The sequence below is a fragment of the Xyrauchen texanus genome, chromosome 42 (genome assembly GCF_025860055.1).
Source record: "Xyrauchen texanus isolate HMW12.3.18 chromosome 42, RBS_HiC_50CHRs, whole genome shotgun sequence".
Lineage (NCBI taxonomy): Eukaryota > Metazoa > Chordata > Actinopteri > Cypriniformes > Catostomidae > Xyrauchen > Xyrauchen texanus.
The window spans coordinates 604,792-610,551 of record NC_068317.1 but is presented as its reverse complement, the minus strand read 5'-3'; the positions used below and the strand labels follow the sequence as shown (position 1 = coordinate 610,551).

Sequence of the window (5,760 nt, the reverse complement as noted above, 5' to 3'; positions counted from 1 at the left end):
GCATCTCCTCAGTGTACCTGATTCTCTGTATTATTCTGCCTCTGCACACAATACATCATCAACACTGTAATCATGCATTTGAATAAACACAAAAACAGCGCATTTAGTACCGTAAGCACACATGCACCAACAACATAGTTAGTCATGTACATTATTCATTATCTCAAACATGCACATAGTTCAACATTCCCCCGTTTTCTACACAGTCCGGGTTCCGTCAAACACTTAAATAAATAACTAAATCTAACACCTGGAGGAATTTCACTTCTCCACCCGTGTTAGGATTTTCACCTGTACAGGATTTTCAGCCACTCTTCTGGCAAAACCTTGAATAAATGCACCTAACCGGGAATTTTCACGCACGTCGCTTCTCGACTCACCCCCAGGCTTTTTCTACCTTCTTCAAATAAACTTTCTTAAACTCTCTTTAAACAATCCCACCCCCCTATTTTTGAAATCTGGAACTCGCCTCTATTTTAGCCAATTAGTTCAAATTATTCTATGTCCGGACTGGCAAAAGTCTTAGGGAAGCCACTTACCGGGACTCGCTACCACAGATCACACAAAAACACCTTAAGCAAAGATGCTTACCTCAGTTTCTGGCGCGGTGTTTCTGTGCGATTCGTGCAAGCCGTCCCACCAGCGACCTCTGCCCCCTTGACCTCAATGCCAGCCCCACGTTGGGCGCCAAAGATATGTCGTGGAATATCACGATGAATCTCTCTAAGTTGTAAGAAAACTCTCGGAGTCTTGAGTTCCAGATGCCAAAGTTGTAGTTTATTGAACACCAACAAACATGAGACCGGCCAGCTGTCCGTTCTGACTGTCTTAGTCCAAAACCTCCTCTTCTATACAGTTTGTTATCTGGCATTACCTCATTTCTGTGCCTCTTTGTTATTTTTGTAACCAATGGATACTATTTGCCACCATTATCTCACAGAGCCTTTTGATATCTTTTTACTGGTAGAAACTTGGCTTTAGTCTATCTTCAAGGTCCTTAGTCTCATTATTTTGTTACAGCTGGGTGCTCTTTGTGGCCTCTGCAGCATCAACACTTTTAGTAACCTCATATGCTCTCTCCTGGGTCACACAAAGGCCAGGAAACTCATATAAGTATTTTTATATATAAGAAACATACTAGAATATTGAAAAATATACTATACTCTCCGCAGGAAACAATCAACCACCGCTCTCTCCAACTTCTCTACAGACCTCTGGAAATGATCTTCTAAGTCTGCTAAGCCAGCGTCCACTGCCTCCCGGAAACTAGTTTCCCTATTAAGGGAACTATCTACAGACTGGTTTAATTCCTGTTCATTATGTTGTATTTTTGCATTAAGAGCCAATAAATCCACCTTAAGTTTATCAATCTCCATCTGCATTGTCTGTACAACATTTATATTCACTACTTCTCTTTCATCATCATCATCAGCATCTTCATCAGAATTATATAAAGAACTTAGTATAGATGCTATTTCATCTGTCGGGTTACGTCTGGTAACAAACGGGCCCGCAGTGAAATCAGCATCCTCAGTTTCATCAGAGCTACACCTTAACTCATGCACATCAGTCTCAGTATGTACCTTAATTACTGCTCCATTTACCTGTGTCTCTTCCTCCATATTTATGGACACACAAAAAAAAACCACTATAACCAAAAAGAAACAGCACGTAGTCCCCGTACGGGCCACCACTATGTAAAATTCCCCAAAATCTTTAAGTGGAGTTTACACTATTTTGGGAACACCAGTACCGTTTCTATTGCAAGGTAATGGAGTAGAGTAAAAAAATATTACTCAACACTGATGAAACAACCAATAACCTCAAGTGTATTTACAAACCAATAATATTTACAACAATAACAAACAAGGTGTATATACATGTAAAAGTGAAATCCAGAGTGCCCAGAGTTATTTACAGTGTTCAGATCAGCCTCACCGGGTTTTTTGATAGTCCGTGAGCACGATCAAGTGATGAAGTAATGATGACTGGCCAATGTCCTCTGATAAAAGTAATCCAGGCTGCGAGCCAAACGAATATACTCCACGAGAGGAACGGCGTCTCAGCGCTTCCAGGTCAGTCACCAGTGTAATCCAATGTATGAATGAAGTTTTGTGTAAGCGTACTCGCAAATGAGCATCTGAAAACCGGCATAGCGGTTCCTTAAATAGAAAGTGAAAGATACTTCCTGTTTATGTGGCAGGAAAACACGTAACACAAAACAACGCGAAGATCTCGTGTGAACAGAGATGGGGATAAACACACAACAGCTGAGGGAATAACAGATAACAGGAGAAAGCAATATAACTAATAGGCAATAATGACAACAATAATTAGTTTAATGCCATAATCCTTATATATAAAACATCCCCTTATGTGGCCACGCTACAACAGATACCTCAGGAAAAGGGCTCTGTGCAGGGAAAGTTTCTCACAGTTACAGTCTGGGATAACTTCTGTGGATTGACACTGACCTGGGAAGCAACTCCACAGAATTTCCTTTGTGTGAATTTCCCTCCAATCTGATGCTCCAAGGAGAGAGATTTGCTTTAAGGACAATCATTGCTTTCAAAAGAGGCTTAACCCAGGATGCTCTTGGACATTACGTGGCCTACTGCAGGAGGTCTCCATGTGTCAGGGAGATGTATGACGACCTGAGAAGTGGAGTGACAGGAGCATCAGAAAAACACAAAATATGGCCATATGCTTTATTATACACAAAAGACTGATTGCATTGTTTAAATGTAATTTCACAAATACAAGTATTTTTGTTATATGCCACACACCCTTGTTTTCCTACTCCTGTTTGGAGAAGTAATATCTGCTTTTCTGGAAGTCTTATTCTGTGTGGTACATTATTTGTGTTAATGGATGTTCGATACTACACAGTAATTACATTTCAAAAGTAAAATCATTTTGGCTTCTTAATTCATTGAGTCATGAGTTTTCACATATACACAAATATATAATATATATTAGTACTAGTCAAAAGTTTGAAAACATTAAGATTTTTTAATGTTTCTGAAAGAAGTCTCTTCTGCTCACCAAGGCTGAATTTGTTTTTATCAGAAATTCAGTAAAACAGTAAGTCCATCCATCCATCTTCAACCGCTTATCCGAAGTCGGGTCGCGGGGGCAGCTGCTCCAGCAGGGGGCCCCAAACTTCCCTATCCCGAGCCACATTAACCAGCTCTGACTGGGGGACCCCGAGGCGTTCCCAGGCCAGTTTGGAGATGTAATCTCTCCACCTAATCCTGGGTCTTCCCCGAGGCCTCCTCCCAGCTGGACGTGCCTGAAACACCTCCCTAGGGAGGCGGCCAGGGGGCATCCTTACTAGATGCCCAAACCACCTCAACTGACTCCTTTCGACGCAAAGGAGCAGCGGCTCTACTCCGAGCTCCTCACGGATGACTGAGCTCCTCACCCTATCTCTAAGGGAGAAGCCCGCCACCCTTCTGAGGAAGCCCATTCCGGCCGCTTGTACTCACGACCTAGTTCTTTCGGTCATGACCCAGCCTTCATGACCATAGGTGAGGGTAGGAACAAAAATTGACCGGTTGATCGAGAGCTTTGCCTTTCGGCTCAGCTCTCTTTTCGTGACAACAGTGCGATAGAGCGTGTGCAATACCGCCCCCGCTGCCCCGATTCTCCGGCCAACCTCCCGCTCCATTGTCCCCTCACTCGTGAACAAGACCCCGAGGTACTTGAACTCCTTCACTTGGGGCAATACCTCCTTCCCTACCTGGAGTACGCACTCCATCGGTTTCCTGCTGAGAACCATGGCCTCAGATTTAGAGGTGCTAATCCTCATCCCAGCTGCTTCACACTCGACTGCCAAGCGGTCCAGTGAGAGCTGAAGGTCACGGACCGATGATGACATGAAGACAACATCATCTGCAAAAAGCAGCGATGAGATCCCCAGCCCACCGAACAGCACACCTTCCCCACCCCGACTACGCCTCGATATCCTGTCCATGAATATCACAAACAGGATTGGTGACAAAGCGCAGCCTTGGCGGAGACCAACCCCCACATGGAATGAACTCGACTTTGTGCCGAGGACACGGACACAGCTCTCGCTTTGGACGTACAGGGATTGGATCACCCTAAGAAGGGACCCCCCCACCCCGTACTCCCGCAGCACCTCCTACAGTCTCTCCCGGGGGACCCGGTCATACGCCTTCTCCAGATCCACAAAACACATGTAGACCGGATGGGCATACTCCCAGGCCCCCTCCAGGATCCTTGCGAGAGTAAAGATCTGGTACGTCGTTCCACGGCCAGGACGAAAACCGCATTGTTCCTCTTCAATCCGAGGTTCGACAATCGGCCGAACTCTCCTCTCCAGCACCTTGGAGTAAACTTTACCAGGGAGGCTGAGAAGTGTGATACCCTGTAGTTGGCACACACTCTCTGATTCCCCTTTTTGAAGAGGGGAACCACCACCCCGTCCTGCCACTCCTTAGGCACTGTCCCAGATTTCCACGCAATGTTGAAGAGGCGTGTCATCCATGACACCCCCTCCACATCCAAGGCTTTCAGCATTTCTGGTCGGATCTCATCAATCCCTGGGGCTTTGCCACTGTGGAGTTGTTTGACTACCTCAGTGACCTCCCCCAGGGAAATAGAATCTGATCCCCCATCAGCCTCCACCTCTGCCTCTAGCATAGAGGGCGTGTTGGGATTTAGGAGTGTTCCTTCCACCGCCCAATAACCTCCTCGGTTGAGGTCAACAGCGTCCCATCTTTGCTGTATACAGCTTGGATGGTTCCCCCGTTTCCCCCTCCTAAGGTGGCGGACGGTTCTCCAGAAGCACTTTGGTGCAGACCGAAAGTCCTTCTCCATGGCTTCTCCGAACTTTTCCCACACCCACTGCTTTGCCTCCCTCACGGCCGAGGCCGCAGCCCTTCGGGCCTATCGGTACCTTGCAACTGCCTCCGGAGACCTCCGGGACAACAAATCCTGGAAGGCCTCTTTCTTCAGTCGGACGGCTTCCCTGACCACCAGTGTCCACCACGGTGTTCGAGGGTTACCACCCCTTGAGGCACCTAAAACCTTTAGGCCGCAGCTCTCCACCGCGGCTTCGGCAATGGAAGCTTTGAACATTGCCCACTCCGGTTCGATGTCCCCAAACTCTGCAGGGATGCCTGAAAAGCTCCGCCGGAGGTGTGAGTTGAAGATCTCACGGACAGGGACCTCCTCCAAACGTTCCCAGTTCACCCGCACTACTCGCTTGGGCTTCCCAGGTCTGTCCAGAGTCTTTTCCCACCCCTGACCCAACTCACCACAAGATGGTGATCGGTTGACAGCTCTGCCCCTCTCTTCACCCGAGTGTCCAAAACATTTGGCCTCAGATCCGACGACACGATTACAAAATCGATCATCGACCTTCGGCCTAGGGTGCTCTGGTACCACGTACACTTATGAGCATCCTTATGTTCGAACATGGTGTTTGTTATAGATAATCCATGACTAGCACAAAAATCTAATAACAAACATCCACTTGAGTTCAGATTGGGGAGGCCGTTCCTCCCAATCACGCCTTTCCAGGTGTCCCTGTCATTTCCCACGTGTGCGTTGAAGTCACCCAGCATCACTATGGAGTCCCCTACTGGGGCCCTATTCAGGACTCCATTCAGGGTCTCCAAGAAGGCCGAATACTCTGAACTGCTGTTCAGTGCATATGCACAGACAACAGTCAGAGTTTCCCCCCCAACAACCCGTAGGCGTAGGGAGGCGACCCTCTCGTCCACCGGGGTA

At 47.1% G+C, this 5,760-nt stretch overlaps 1 long non-coding RNA gene across 1 annotated transcript in view; it reads right to left on the bottom strand.

Annotated features, from left to right (window-relative positions):
- Positions 1–755: 755 nt before the first annotated feature.
- LOC127634745 (uncharacterized) overlaps positions 756–5,760 on the bottom strand; it is a 6,559-nt gene continuing 1,554 nt past the window's right edge. Inside the window, exon 2 of the long non-coding RNA XR_007969400.1 lies at positions 756–2,654. This is a non-coding gene — a long non-coding RNA (uncharacterized LOC127634745). The remainder of the gene's footprint in view (positions 2,655–5,760) is intronic.